The following is a 16390-nucleotide window of genomic DNA, read 5'->3' on the forward strand; positions in this document are numbered from 1 at the left end:
AATATAATTATATCCTCACTCATATTTGCTGTTTTACTGATACTGAAAGTCCCAAAATAACACTGTGCTAAACATTACAACACACACTCAGGAACACAGTTTAAATACCAACAGGTACAGTCAATACCAGCAATTATCTCTGCCTAATGGTATCTGTTAGTAAAGCACACTGCGTGCAAGGTCAGGTGTAAATGGTAAATGGACTTGATTTACTGTATATAGCGCTTTATAACAACTCTGAGGCATATCAACTCATTCACCCAATCACTCTCACATTCACACACCAGTGGGACAGGACTGCCATGCAAGGCGCTAGTCGACCACTGGGAGCAACTTAGGGTTCAGTGTCTTGCCCAACATTGCACTCCGTTATTCTTGCTTCTCACACACATAGGCCCGAATCACACACATGCACAAACAGGACCTGTGGACATGCATTAATGGAGAGATGTCAGAGTGGGGCTGCTTTTACAATGAAGGAAGCACACCAGAGCAGTATTGGGGTTTGGTGCCTTGCTCAGGGGCACCTCGACAGTGCTCGAGAAGTGCCCTGGCCCCTCTCCAGCTACCAGAACAACTTCCGTATTTTTGGTAACTAACGATTGAGGGAATCAATGAAAAACACACTTTGGGCATGTGTATGAAGCACACAAAGCCCTTTTATCATGTTTAAAGCACAGAAAAGACATGGAAAATATTTTCTTTACTGCCCTCACAAAAGCTGTGCAATAATTTTTGTAAACGTCTCTAATGATAACTTCTTTCTCGATTGTTTGCCTTGGAACAACAACACAGTTGAAAGTCAGTCACCAGTTTATCTGGATACTACTTGGACCGCAACACCTCAAAAGAAACTCTAACTGAGCATGCTTTGCACGAGCTGAAACAACCACAGACTGCATGAAAACAGGAGCAGAAAACAGAAAAATGCTGCTAGAAATCACATGATATCCCACTGAAATAAGTCCAAAACAGTCCTATCATCTCCAGGTGCAAAAGGACGTTTTTTTTCTCCCCACTGTAGCTAATGCTTGTTCTTGTGGAATTGGTGGGGTTTTTTTTAATAGTTGAATAATATGGTAAGTGCTACGTGATGACTATTGTTGTAATTGGCGCTATATAAACAAAGTTGAATGACATTGTGCCGCAACCTGGTCCAAGGCCTGAGGAGGGAAAAGGGCCTGTAGCAGACTTCAAAGATATTTGGTCATGTCCAGCTCTGTGTGGTGTGCTTAGGTTGATATACTCGGTGTTCATGAGTCACAAGGAGGTAAAACATCAACTGTGCAACTTGTGAGGATAGTTTGACAAGGTTAGAGTAATTGAATACTCCTTCAGGTCAGTAGGTGGCAATAGAAAGCACTAAAAGCTATATTGTGGTTTAAATTGTTTCATTTTTGCCTTTGCTCTTTAATACACATTAGATTGGATTGTGAAACTGATTAAAGCTGCAGTATGTATAAATGTGAGACTTGTATAGAAACAAACACAGAACACTTTGAATTACAATATGCTCAAAAGCAGTGACGTGCTGTGACCACTAGGGTTGGGTAAGAACGTTGCAAATCGAGACCACCAATGACAATTTCATATGTTTCTGCTGTCAAGTGTTAATTCAATTCAAATCAATTTTCTTTGTATAAAGCAATTTCCAACAAAGTCATCTCAATGTGTTTATCAAAATATAAAATTCATAAGAAAGAAAAAACCCAACAAGATCCACATGAACAAGCATTTAACCATCTAACAAAATCAACATCATAAAACATAAACAATTATTTAATATAGCCTCCATACTCTCCCAAAAAGATATATCTCATGACATGACAGCACATCCATTGTTTGTGTTGGAAACACAGCAACACGGAGAAAATGACAACAACAACTTAGAACAGCCTCAGTGAGGAGCATCCACAAAGTCAATCCTTCCTTTTGTTCCATTCACTGTGAAAAGTATAAAACATATTCTGACCTTACCTTTGCTGAAGCTCTGGTAACTCAGGTGTTGGTCTCCCATCTTTTAAAAGCTGTCGTTTTTCCTCAAAACAAAGTTTCTCTATCATCTCTAACGCTGTCATCATGACTGTTGTGTTATCCCGCCCACTAGCTAGAGAACGTAGCAGCAGTGGTCACATGACATCAATTCACTAATGTACTGTGAACTTACGTATAGCATTTAGCATAGCGCGGTTACGTCCAAAGGCAGCTCTCTACGCTGCCTTTGGACGTAAATGGTTGACATCTTGGGGACCTGACTGCGCATGCGCAAACACGTAAAAATACGCAATGGGAATGGAGGCAGAAGAGCAACGTGCCTTTGGGAGGCGTGGCCTCCCTCTGCCTTACAGCGGAGTGAAAAAAAAAAAAAGACTGCAGCTGTTCCAGGAAATAGCGCTGTTTAGTAATTTGGGCTATGAAATGCACACAATGCGGACACTTTCAAACTTATAGGTACTGTAGGCTATTGGAAATGGAAAAATAAATAATTTATGATTATATGATAATAATAATAAAAAAAAAAATAATAATAATTAAAACAAATAATCAAAATATCAATTCACCCTTGGGTAGGCAATGCCTACCTTGCCTACCCGTCACTGCTCAAAAGTGATTATGTATTTTGACCACATGGAGCAAAAAAAAAAAACATACATACTGCAGCTTTAAGGATTGGCATTGAAACGAAAAAAAAAAAACATTATTTAACACATCTTACAAAATTAAACACGATTTTAAATGTTTCAAACTTAAAGGGTAATTCTAGCCATTCTGCTGCTTCTCGCACAGTAGTGTAGTGTTTTTGTGTAGACATTAAACGTCCTCTACCTCCTGCTGATTAATGAACAGCTTTCTAACAGGTCAAAAGGCTACTGTGGCTGTGGAAAATGGCATCAGAGGGTTGTTTATTAGTAATCTGCAGTTTGATGGTTATTTGGTTAACCAATCAAATACATTAGACATTCTTAAAGTGATTTGGCTGCAGCATGCTAGAGTCTAGTGCCCACAAGGGGCGATTAATCAGGCTGATCATAGCTATCACTGATTAATCAACATCAGTCAATAGCTATCGACCGATGAGATTCTTTAGCTCTGTGCTGAGCTCTGCATTATAAGCTGCCACTTCTGATTTAGCAGTTTTGATGACAAAATGACAACATTGGGTGGGAGGAGTGCACTAGTACACTGTTTTTGATTTATCCTTGTTTGAGATTGAATATTTATTCATGTTGTATTATACTGTATATACATTATATTTTAAATACAGTTTACACAAGTTTGCCTTTTCTTATTTATTAGTGTTACTAATTAAAGTTGTGTATTTTAATTTAGTAGAATCATACTTTGAGTATTAACAGTCTGTGTTCATGGACAGTACATACAGTTGTGCTCATACGTTTACATACCCAGGCAGAATTTGAGATTTTTTTTCTTCTCATTTTTCAGTAAATGGTAATGATAAGATTTCCCCACACATGGTTAGTGGTTAGCTGAAGCCATTTATTACCTCCACAGAGAAGAAGGTCTGCGCTCTCCGAGTGCTCTAGTTATCAACTGTTTACTCTTTTGAACTCATAATGACAAGTGAAACTACCCACATGACACTGGTGAAATGTTTACATACCCTAGAGATTTTGGCCTAATAACATGCAAACAAGTTGACACAAACAGGTTTGAATGGCTACTAAAGGTAACCATCCTCACCTGTGGTCTGTTTGCTTGTAGTGTGCGTGTGTGTGCGTGTGCGTGTGTGAAAAAGGTCAGTGAGTTCCTGGGCTGCTGACAGACACTTGCATCTTTCATCCAGTACTGCATTTCTGGATTCTGAGTCATGGGGAGAGCAAAAGAATTGTCAAAGGATCTGCGGGAAAAAGTAATTAAACTGTGGAAAACAGGAAAGGGATATGAAATGATATCCAAGGATTGGAGAATGCTAATCAGCAGTGTTCAAACTCTAATAAATGGAGTGGAAAACAAGGGTTTCTGTTGAAACCAAACCACGGTCAGGTAGACCAACAAAAGTTTCAGCCACAACCAGGAAAATAATGATGATGAGGCTGTTAAAAGATGCACAATAGGGAGACACTTTAAAAAAAAAAGGGCTCCATGATGAGTCGCCAGAAGAAAGTAATTACTCCGCAAATGCCACAAAGCATCCTGCATACAATACGCCAAACAGCACAGAGATAAACCCTAAAACTTCATTTTGGAGTAATGAGACCAAAATTACATCTGGAGAGGAGTCAACAAGGTTTATGTCTATGATGAAAGGAGCACTATTCCTACTGGTAAACACGAAGGTGAATCGCTGATGTTTTAGGAATGTTTGAGCTGCAAAGGCACATGAAATATGGTCAAAATTGATGGCAAAATTAATGCAGCATGTTATCATAAAATACTGGAGGAAAATGTGTACTCATCAACCCAGATGTGCTTAGGGGCGGATTCATTAAGATCTGAAATAAAGGATAGTAAACCAGGTACTGTAAAATTCACTAACATTGTGGCGCAAATAGGTGCGCATGACGTGGTTGAGACCGCCCTATTTAAATGAACATTTTGCTCGTTCAACGTGGAGAGGTGCGTGCACAGAAGCACAAAGAAAATAATTACTTAATTCAATATTTTCGAAAGCTATAGGGAGCCATTGCAAAAGAGTCAAAGAGCCACATGATGCTCCAGAGCCGCAGGTTGTAGATCCCTGCACTACAGAGTGAAACAAGCTGTCATATGTGGATGAGAATGGACTAGAAACTGTTCCCACACATATTTTAATGAGGGTCAGCTCAGGTCGCTTTAAACTATTTATATTTAAAACTGTATTATGGAAGCCAATAGTTCTGTTTCACTGCAAACATCCCTCTGTATGTACGCTCTGCGGCCGCGTTATTTCCTCATATCTCCAGCTCATCTAACTCGGTCACGCATTACAGCGATGATGGATGGATGGATGGATGGAGATGATGATGATGATGATGATGGAGAGAGAGTTTAACTGTGACTAGGACAGAAGAATCCTCAGTTACACTGCAATAATCTGATCAATGATCTGATCAAATCAACCTGTTATATTGTTTATTAATGAAGGCGTTTCAAATAAAAAGTGAACTTTACCATTTTCACAGATTTCAATGACATTTACAAGCGTTGGGAAAACTCCATGTTCCGTGATTTCGAGACAACCCAAAAAATGACATCACCGCCTCCTTTCCTTCAGCCTGCCTTCATTCACAGACTACGCGGTTTTGCTCTACTTGAGCACGGTGGGCGTGTCAGAAGCCTGAACCGGAGAATACGCGTAGTAGAGAAGTGCGTAACTCCAGGCACGTAAAAAAATCGCTTAAGTCCAGACGGGAGAATAGAGCCCTTGGTGAATCTTCCCTTTAGACGTTTGAACATGACAACGATCTAAAACCCAAGGCCAAGTCGATCTGCCATTGACTACAGCAGAAAAAAGTGAAGCTTCTGAGTGGCCATCTCAGTCTTCTGACCTGAATATCGTTAAGCCACTATGGGGAGATCTGAAACGTGCCAAAAAGGCATCTGTGAAAATAAAGAGCCTCATCCTCAACTACCACAAAATACTTCAAGCTGTCATTGATGTTAAATGGGGCAATACACAGTATTAAGAACTGGGGTCTGTAAAATCTAGATCAGGGTCATTTGGGTAGTTTCAGTTATTACGATTCAAAAGAAGTACACAGTTGTTTTGATAATAAATAGCTTCACTTAACCACTAACCATGAGTGAAAGAAACATTTTTTTTGTTATTATTCACATCACAAAATCATCTGCCAGGGTATATAAATGTATGAGACACTTAACTGTATATTCTGTCTATGTTTCATATATTAGCCGATATATGGGTTATTGGCCGATACAGTGAATATCTGCTTTTTAAAACCCAAATACTTCAGCATACTAGACAAATACATTTCTCTTTGTGTGTTATGCTGTATAATTGGATTGCTAACATTAGAACTCTGGAAACAACCTGTAGGTGACAGATGCAGGGAAAGGGAGTGGAACTCTTCAAATATCATGATACAACCAAGCAATTAATTTTACACTCAACGTAATGCCTCTGCCCTGGAAAATGGCATGCAGTTGCCATGGTTACTTGATTATAGCTTGTAGTTATTAGGTACCCATTATGTCAGAGTTAAGAAAGCTTGTTGGTTTAATTGATTTAATCGATAATGGCTTTAGTCATTCTGAGGGATTGTGAAACAAGGTTCAAACCTGTTTTAAACTTAAAGGCTAATTCTGTCCATTTTGCTGCTTCTCGCACAGTTCTATTTATTTAATGACACTATTTATTTATTTATTTATTGAGTTGTGCTAAAGTCAAAATAACAACATTGAATATTCTCTTAAATGTGAAAGACTTTATGAAATTTTATCTATTATTAAATCCAAATCATCCATTCTTCATAGTGTCACTTTCATCTCTGTAAAAAAAAAAAAAAAAAAAAGATACAGCATGATGAAATTTCCTCTGCCTCTTTCTGAGCAATAACACAAATGAGTTTTTATCAAGTGTTGTTCTCATACAGTAAAGTAGGAGCTTTGGTGCTTCCCACACTGGATATTACCCTGAATAATGGAAACAAGCTTGGAAATAAACAACTGTCACTACTTCTCCCTGAAGCAATGAGCCTTTGCATCAGGAATGTATTTTTAGCACCAAATGAGATTATGGGGAGGCAAGCGTTTAGGTGGAAACATACATTTGTGACAGAATGGTATTCATTTCATGGCTGTTAGCAGCTCCATCATCCACATGGTTAGGTTTACATTACCTGACAACAGGGTTGGAGTCAATTACATTTTTCAATTACGATTACAATGACCAACATTTTTCCCAATCACAATTACCACCTGAAAGTCAATTACAATTATGTTCTCAATTACTAAAGTTTAATTACAATTAATCACAAGTACTGAGCCTGAAATAAATAAGCCAAAAAAACATAATCTTCATCTTGTGTTAGCTTTCTGTTAGCATCTCCAATGATAACGGGTCAGTTTGACTCATGTTCTAAATCAGATGTAAAATACACTAAAACATATAATCTATCATCTAATTTGTTTCTCATCTTGGTTCCGTTGTTAGGCGTCCTTGTTAATGGAAGAAGAATTTAAAATGTACCAAAGGCTACGTCTCTGTTCTCCCATGCGCTTAAGTCCAAAAAGCCGCGCAGCTATTCTCCCCCTGTACTTGATTCAGACGCTGCGCGCCTTCATCCCAGTTACGCACTGTGGGTGGAGCAGCCCTGAAATGTGGGCGTTCCCATTCAAATCTGGCATTCTCCCGTCTGCTTGTTATTTTCCTCTTACGCTCTTCTGAACCTGGAATAAGTGCAGCACCCCAATAATGTGAAACATTATATTGCACAAGAAGAATGGAGTTACATTTTAAGCCACACGGACTCATAATATTGCAGAAGAGACTCCCAGAAAAAAATCGATCCAAAGTGACACGGTCACGCTGTCACAGTGGTGGAGGGAGTCACACAAGCACGCCAAAGGATTGACCACCAGCGTCACTAATATGTTCACATTTACCAATTCTAGACAGGACAAAATGTGTTGCATTTTATCTTATTTTACCCATGCGTCGGCGCTTATCAGCTGTGTGTGTGTGTGTGTGTGTGTGTGTGTGTGTGTGTGTGCGTGTGTGTGTGTGTGTGTGTGTGTGTGTGTGTGTGTGTAATTAAACTATTTTAACACTGTGTACAATGTAAAACCACAGTTTGCTCACACTACAGAGTAAATAAGTGCAATAATCTTATCAATGACCTGATCAAATCAACCTGTTATATTGTTTATTAATGAAGGTGTTTCAAAAAGTAACTTAATCATTTTCACGGATTTCAATGACATTTACGAGCGTTGCCAAAACTCCATGTTACGTGATTTCTAGACAGCCCAAAAAAATGACATCATCGCCTCCTTTCCAGACTGTGCTTTTTGGCTCCTTAGAGCCCTAAATGAATAAATACACTATTACTGAGGGCAGAATCCATATTTTAAGTGTAAATATTGCCAACGATCTGGTTAGTTTAATCGTGGCAATCAAAATTGTGATCACAATTACAATTTGATTAATTGTGCAGCCCTACCATACCCCTTGAATTGATTATTATTTAAAAGGTAAAATGATCCCGAAGAGAAGTGACATGTAGAAAATAATGTTGATATGAAACATGTTTTAATAATTGTTAAACTACGTAAGTCATAGAACTGTAACATGATCCCTAGATTTGCTTTTAATTAAATTGTAAATTAAAGTCAATAACCTGAACTCAATTATTATTATTAATATTTTTCTTCTTTGCACATGCTGTCTAAGGTAAACACCACAAGTGCAATTTTTTATAGACAGCAATGCATGTTTTGTTATTGCAATTAAATAAATTAATTTATTTTATTGCATAATTGTGACCATCACCAGCCCTCCATAAGGAAGGATAAGAATAACGCTATTATAGGGAGGATATAAAAAGGAGGGCAGTGTTACACCTAGGTGAGGGGGAAGGGAACAGGGAAGATGGAGTCAGGGTAGGAAATGGAAAAGGTGGGGAAGAAGTGACTACTTTAAAATTTGAGTGAGATGTGTATATTGTGCTTTTTGTGTTGTGAAATTCATTCAGCCAGTCTGGTGACAAGTGTGGAGCTCAAGTGTAATGGTGGTGGCCATGACAAGAGGGAAGGAGTGAGGGCTTATACCTAAAACTGGTATTTGGGATCAACGTGCCTAAGGTTAAGCCCAGTACAAGTTCATCCCACAGTACAAGACATGCCAGTGCGTCCATGACCAAAGTTTGTGCAAGATCCACTTCTGTAAACACAGGCGCTACCCCGGGCCCAAAGAGGCCACCAGGTCAGCGGGGGCCAAAGAGCCCCAGGCCACCCCTCCACAACCAAGCACCCCCTCAGTCACCCCCTCAGAGAAAACCCCAAGGGACTGAGGGCCCAGAGCACCTCAAGCCCTGTGAAATTCCACTGACAGCGCTAAAGCTAAATACTAAAATACCTTAGAAGTAATTCAATAACCACACAGTCAAATAGGTTGGAGTTGTGAAGACAAATGGGAGAGGTACTAGGTACAAGGCAGAAAGTTAACCCAACATCAAACTTTAAAAAAATATGTCCTAATGAAGAATTCCAAGTCAAGTCACGGTTATTTGTATGAGCAGTAATTCAACACGACTTCAAGAGGCAAGCCAGAAAAAAAATATGAACTATGGAGTTGGAAACTTTAATCGTAAAGTTTATCTCTCTGGGGCCGACTCTACGCAAGAGGGGGCAGTGCCCCCTCAAATAAATGTCTTGCCCCATCAAATCAAAGATTATGATTCCTCATTTCATGCTCATATTTCAATAGAGACGCATCTATTACACTCTGTTCCTCTGTTTTTACACGTGTATTAGCAAGCAAGCCTGCCTGTAGAAGCTCCTTTTAAGAACCAAAACGTTGCGTTACCAGCTTGTTTTTTCTTCCTTTTGGCTGTTTTACTCCTATTATGGATAGACGAGGATATGAGGGCGGGTGGACGGTGGTCTCCTACTGTCAGGACCATGACAAACACCGTCGCAACGCACCACAGACAAGACCCCACATGTTTTTGTGGCTGAAAGCGCCGTGGCTGCTGCTCAATGAGGCACCAAGCATTGCACACTTGTTTCCTGTTTTTAGCCATCTCATCACTGGAAGTGCTACAGTAGAATTGAATGTGTTGCCAACTTTTGTAAAAGCTGCATGAGTTGAATCACCTTTGCTGGAAGAGTAAGAATAAGGTTAATTCTGCAAGCTGTAGTTAACTAACATCTTCAAACTAAATTATAACAAACTTGATAGAATTTAATGATGAATACAAATTCCATCGTGTGATTTTGTGTGAAATGCACATTTATTTGAATAATCTTCCATTAAAATTCTGCTGTTGTTGACTAAACTGAGAACATAATTGAGTTTTATCAGTGTGTAAGACACTAAGAGTAAATGGATATGATTTATATAGTGCTTTATACATATCAGCTCATTCACCCATTCACACTCACATTCACACACCAATGGGACAGAGCTGCCATGTAGCGCTAGTCAACTACTGGGAGCAACTTAGGGGTCAGTGTCTTGCCCAAGGACACTTCGACATAGACAGGTATAGACTGGGACCGAACCCCCAACCTCTCGCTCAGAAGACGACCCCTCTAAATTAAGAAAACAATGAGGGTGCAGTGCAAATGCGCTCTTGAGGCGCTATGAATATAACGTTCTTCCATGGTCAAATATGAACCTCACCACACGTCTCAGCACTACACGGTGGCCATGGAGGCTGAGTTTGAAGCCATCCTGGGCATGCCCACAGCAGACTGGCGAGACCTCTTGCAGAAGATGTGTAGAAGATGGGAACGAACAAGAGGAGGAGGTGAGAGAGGACAGAGAGAGAGGGGGAGACAGAGTCTCATCACCACCAGAGAGCTGGTTTTTTACACTCTGTTATTTTAGGGACATGCTTCTCACACACATAGGCCCAAATCACACACACAAATGGACCTGTAGATATGCATTAATGGAGAGATGTCAGAGTGGGGCTGCTTTTACGATGAAGGGAGCGCACTTTTAAGAGTGCTTTTGGTTCCTGGACTCGGTCTGAAGGGGCAGAGGACAGGTGATCATTTTATCTCCTTGGTTTGGCTCAGTTTGTGTTCAGAGCTCCAAAAAGCCACTGGTGCAGTTACATGAGCTGGAGTAGGGTTAGGGTTACTACACTACTGGAGTAGAGACTTCTTTAAGCAGAATAACAGAAACTTGAAGAAAAGGCTCCCGACATTGGGTCAAAGAGAGTGCTTAAAGGTGCAGCCTGCAACCCTAATAAAAGTGACTTTTTGTCATATTTGTTAAAGCTGTCACTATGTAAGGACAGCTTTACATGAAACTAGTTGTTTGTGTGAAAAAACAGCCTCATTGAGACCAATCAGAGTCAGGAACCAATCAGAGCCAGGATTGTGTTTGATGGACTGTCTGACAGCTGTTGCTCATAGGCCCCTCCCCTTTCCCGGGGCTGTAGCGTCTTCTTTTTTCAGTGTATGGTCTGGAGGAGTACAAGATGAAATTGGTGACTTTTCTGCTTGAAAGGTAATTAATGCTGTTTGATTTACATTATGTTTGATTTGTAATTGTTACACTAGAACTCTGTGATGCATGTGGCTGCTGTAAGTGACACTGTGTGCTAGGTTGGTGTACTGTGTGCACATTGAGAAAGAGAAGCACTGTAGTAATATGCTTTTAACAGAGCATGTTATATTACTGTGATGTTGCTGTCGGGCTAACATTAGCTTGTTAGCTCCTCTGAGGGAGGGACTTTGGAAAGTTTGGAGGCAGGACAAGAGAGCAGTGGGGAGGTAGGGGGAGAGAGGGATGTGAAAGTCATGGACTGCACCTTTAAAGTCTGTGTAAAGCTAAATCAGCCATTTTCTCCTAAATAGGTCATAAATGTATTTTCTTAAAACATGTACAAAGTCATACAAACATTTATAATTGAATTGTGGAGAAAGGCTTCACAATTCAAGGATTTAATGGGCGGGTCAGAAATCATAGCAGCGTTACGTAACGGAGCCATCATTAGCATAAACCCGACCCTGCTGCTGAAGCACACCAAACTAGCTGAATGCAGAACCAGTGACTTTCCAGATTTGAATGCAGTCATAACAAAATATCAATGTTAATCATTGGTGAATCAGCAGTAAGATGAGCAGGGTTCTCACTGGGAACTTTTCAGTGTTGTAGGGGGGTCCGGGGCATGCCCCCCAGAAAAATGTGAAATTATTAACCCTCTGAAACAGTATTTCCTGCATTTTGAGGGCAACATTTTGAGAAGTAAAGCATAAGTTTATTTTTTTTCGGTTTTGTTTTCAATCTAATCTAATATTTGAATTGGTTAAGCATCACGATGAATGCTTGGTATAGGTATTCGACAAATAATTAATATCACTCAGAGACACTGTTGTATAGACAAGAAATAACGTTTTATTCAGTAATAATCTGACTGTTTTGGCTCAAGCTCTTATATTCATGACTGACTGATTGTATTGTATTTTTGTACTTTAAGCTACGTGAATAATGTTTGTTTTGTGACCTGCCAAGGGACATCAAATGCAAATTACCATTTTTACTAACTCTGACACATTTACAATATGTATTTTTTTTACATTTGTTCATCAACGTGCACTGTCCATTTCAATTAAAAAAAAAAAGAAAGGAAAGAAAACATACTAGAATAGACATCCTGCACAGAGTCTGCCAGGCCAATTAAGTGCAAACCTCCACTGTGTCAAACAAAACACTGCTCAGCATGTATTATTCACATCGACCAGCATTAAATGTAAAAGCAAACTGCATTTGACCCGCCTGGTGAAGCAGAGCAGGAGAGATGAAGATGAGAGACTGGAAGACAGAATACAAGCTCAAGTAGAGTTGTCAATTATGGCCAAACGAGTATGTGTTTGAAGATTGGATGTACAAAGAGGTGTACATACTCTGTGCTCTGTAGTATTATAAACGGGTTTATTTGTGGGTGCAAAGTAAAATAACGTGTGTGATCTCCCTGGTTTAATTTCATGGGACATGCGCATGATAAATGTGTTTGTTTTTTTTTTTTTACTAATTTTTATATTTTTGTCATTTGGTGTATTTTTCTGTAATGTATGTTTATTGGAGTCATCATGTGTATTTTTGTATCTTTCTGTTGTGTTTTTGTGCATTTTTTGTATAATATTTTGTGTTGCCATTGTCGTGTGATTCTGTTGTCATTTTGCGTATTTTTCGTATAAATATTTAGTTTTGTGGATTTTGAGTCATTTTCATATTTTGTTGTTGTTTGGTGTATTTTTTTATATTGACCTTATTTTTTCACTACCTCACTCAATACCGAGAGGGAGCCGTGATCTTAAAATTAAAATGAACGTTTTGAACGTTATGCAACACCAAAATAACGGATGCACACACTTGTGGTATTTGGAAGCCGTTGACAAAGTTTCAGGTCAAACAAGACACCGCGTCGGGGAGATATTCGCTCCACAAACACACACACACACACACGCATACAGAACTTTCTTGCTTTTATAACAAGATGTCCAAAGGTCTACATGAAAGCACTAAGGATTGTGAGAAATGTAGGATTTTATTGGAAACTACTATGCAGCATTGTGCTCCGGGTCCGCTCGAGTATGTTTGACCCTTTATGAAGCACACTGTTTATATTGGACGGTGATTATGGGTTACAAAGTGGAGGATGCACATAGGAGGTGAAGACGGAGGCATGAAAGCAGATCGCCTGTAAAAAGACGGTGCGGCTGATGTATACGTTTCTCGGGTATGCAGATTAAAAAGAGAGTTTAAACAACCCATGCACGCCTGGAAGTACCTTGTGCACCAATTATTATGACGATACCGTCAAGAAAAGTAAAAAAAAAACTTGAGAAAAATGCCCCTACGCTGGATGAAACACAGTTTGGAAGACCAAGAGCACAGAGTACTGGGCCCCTGTGCGCAACAGCACTGGCGAGAACCCTAATGAGATTAAGATCTATTTTTGGAACCAACCAATTTAAAACCAATCATTGCACTTTGGATCTAAAAGTGTTTTCTATTACAAAACAACATAGATGGTATCTTTTTGGCACAAGCAGCTTTGGAAAGTATTGTCCAACAAATGTGAGCATTTCTCCTTTTTCTTAGGCCAATAGTAGTGGTAAGAACACACGATGTGGGCAATGGCACAGAGTCAGTTCATAATACCAATCTGAGAGAGGCTGATAAGAAGGGGGAGATAAAGAAATTTCATCGGACTGGCTTTGGCCTATTTTACATCCTAACAGGCAAAATGCAGTGCAGATGTAACATGGTGACCTCAGACGTCCATGCTGGCCGGTCTTTGACATGAGCACAGTGGACAGAGAGAAGATGTGCATATTTTAAAATGTTTAAATGAGCTGCAGTGAAGTAAGATGATTGTGGACTCCAAGCCTTTTTGCTACAGTACATTAGCTTACACAGCAATGAATGGAAGTGAAAGAGCTTAAATGGGGAGTATAAATAGCACCACTCACATACAGTATGTGAATTTCATCATATGTCACGCATGTGGAATTTACAGCAACCATATCAAAATGATCACAAGTTAGACCACAGCAATATTACAGATAAGAGCCTCTATATGAAAATTTGCTCTGCAAATATTTTTACAAAACCCATGCAAATATGATATGACATGATATTATATTAGTGTTGTTCTCACATCACAACCTTACTCACAAAAACATATTTAGTATGAGTTTCAGCCACACACGTAGAACTCTTAATTTATGTGTAAACACGGTGTTCAAACTCACTAAGGCTGACGATATACATGCAGAGTAACACTGTATTCACTTATTGTATCCCTGATGCTTGTGCATTTCTGTGTAATATGAACTTTTAGTTCATCTGTACTTTGGTTATTTAAAAAAGGGTGGACTGTATTTAAATGTCATATTTCATACTAAAGCACACAAAATACGGTACAATAACATTTGTTAAAGCTACAGTGACTTTAAATATAATTTATTAAAATAAACCATATAAACCAATAAAATTATTTACCAAGGACATTCACATTGTCAAGAATTAGCTAAAGCCAACAGCTATTGCATCCAAATCCACTATCATAATGTAAATGATTAGCAATATCGATCAACAGTTAGCTCAATAATGGGTAAAATTATCGTTGGTAATACTATGTTTCCTGAGAGACATGTAATTTCATTATCAAAAAGCTATTGAAATATCTTTATTATTAACATAAATAAAGTGCAAAATGTAACATTTTGAGTTAAGATATTTACACAGATTCTGAAATTGTGGTTTCCAATGATGTCACACACATTGAACCCGAATAATATTTGAACAAGTTGTGGCCATTTGAATGTTGGCAGTCTCCATGGTCAATAATGAAGAAATCAAAGATTCTTAAAGGGTTCATATGAAATATCTACTTTTGCAGTTTTTTTTGATCATATATGAGGTAACTTGAGTGTCCAACGGCACACAAAATGTAAAGTAAAACCATCCAGTTGTTTGTTTGTGGTCTGTGTAAGTCTTATAACACAGAGAAAATTGCTACCCTTCAAAGTTTGTGACATCACAAGCTAAATCGGGAAAGAAAATACCCTCCCCTCCGCTGATAACGCCACCCATGGACTCCACCCCAACCTGATTTTGGTCAATCCATTGATCCAGTGAACAGTGTGTGTGTGCGTGTGTGTGCGTGTGTGTGTGTGTGTGTGTGTGTGTGTGTGTGTGTGTGTGTGTGTGTGTGTGTGTGTGTGTGTGTGTGTGTGTGTGTGTGTGTGTGTGTGTGTGTGTGTGTGTGTGTGTGTGTGTGAAGCCAGGTAACAGGGGAGAGAGTGGGCTGATCACTACATCTTCAGTACTTACTGTATCATTAACAGCGCCGCGTTTACGGTTTAAATGATGAACTTACAAAGTTACTAAAGGATGAGTTCACTCAGAACGTAGGTAAGAAGTTAACCGCTTTAATTTTGCCCTGGTAAATTGAGAAAAATTGAGAAAGCCTTCCGCTTATACGGTAGTTGCACAATACCCACGGTACTCCGCGGTACCAAATTGTGACGGTTCCTACTATACCAGAAATTCTACACAACGGTACTACTGTGGATTACGATACTACTGGTACCACTTTCCCCTACATAGCGGCTGCCTCTACTTTCCTCCTGGCTTCTCACTGCACAGTCTAAGCTCACTGCACTGTCCTCACTTGAAAACAATCCAACATGGCAATCAAACTCCACAGCTGCTGAATGATTGGCTATTTGCCTGTTAGTGGTGACGTCCGGAGATATGATTGGCTGTTTCTGCACACTGGGTCCGCCCGTCTGTAGCTGGGGAAAGGGGAACATCCAGCTGCTTCACCGGAGGAGAAGAGAGCGGTCAGGCCGTTTCTCTTCTTTCTTCTTAGCCTGTGTGCGCTGAGTGGGCTGTGCCAGCGCAGCTGCAGCCAAGGCCGAAGGCTTTCCGGGCCAGCCGGACGGACCGTGTTGAAGCGGCGAGCCGGGCCAAGGAGCGGACGGTCTCCGCATTCTGAATTGCTGGCCCTGAGGAGCAGTTTGCGGGAACGCCTTACGTCGCACGGGTGGAGGTGGGGCCAGGGAATTCTGAGGAAGACATAGTCGGAGGGTCTCGTCGTCCTTCTTTTTAGCCTCATATCATCGCTGTATGGAGGACAGTGCAGAGCAAAAGATCCCCTCCGGGACTATGGGCATGTCCAGTATGTCGCTTCTTTCCCCGTCGAAAAGATTAGCAAGGTCGAGCCACTGCGTTTGGTTT

The 16390-nt window shown here is 39.8% G+C and overlaps 1 protein-coding gene across 4 annotated transcripts in view; it reads right to left on the reverse strand.

The window, feature by feature from the left end:
* LOC114455628 (PTB domain-containing engulfment adapter protein 1) overlaps window positions 1-16390 on the reverse strand; it is a 178402-nt gene that overhangs the window by 114512 nt on the left and 47500 nt on the right. The window lies entirely within an intron of this gene.

Source organism: Gouania willdenowi, chromosome 21 (assembly GCF_900634775.1).
Source record: "Gouania willdenowi chromosome 21, fGouWil2.1, whole genome shotgun sequence".
Taxonomy (NCBI): domain Eukaryota; kingdom Metazoa; phylum Chordata; class Actinopteri; order Blenniiformes; family Gobiesocidae; genus Gouania; species Gouania willdenowi.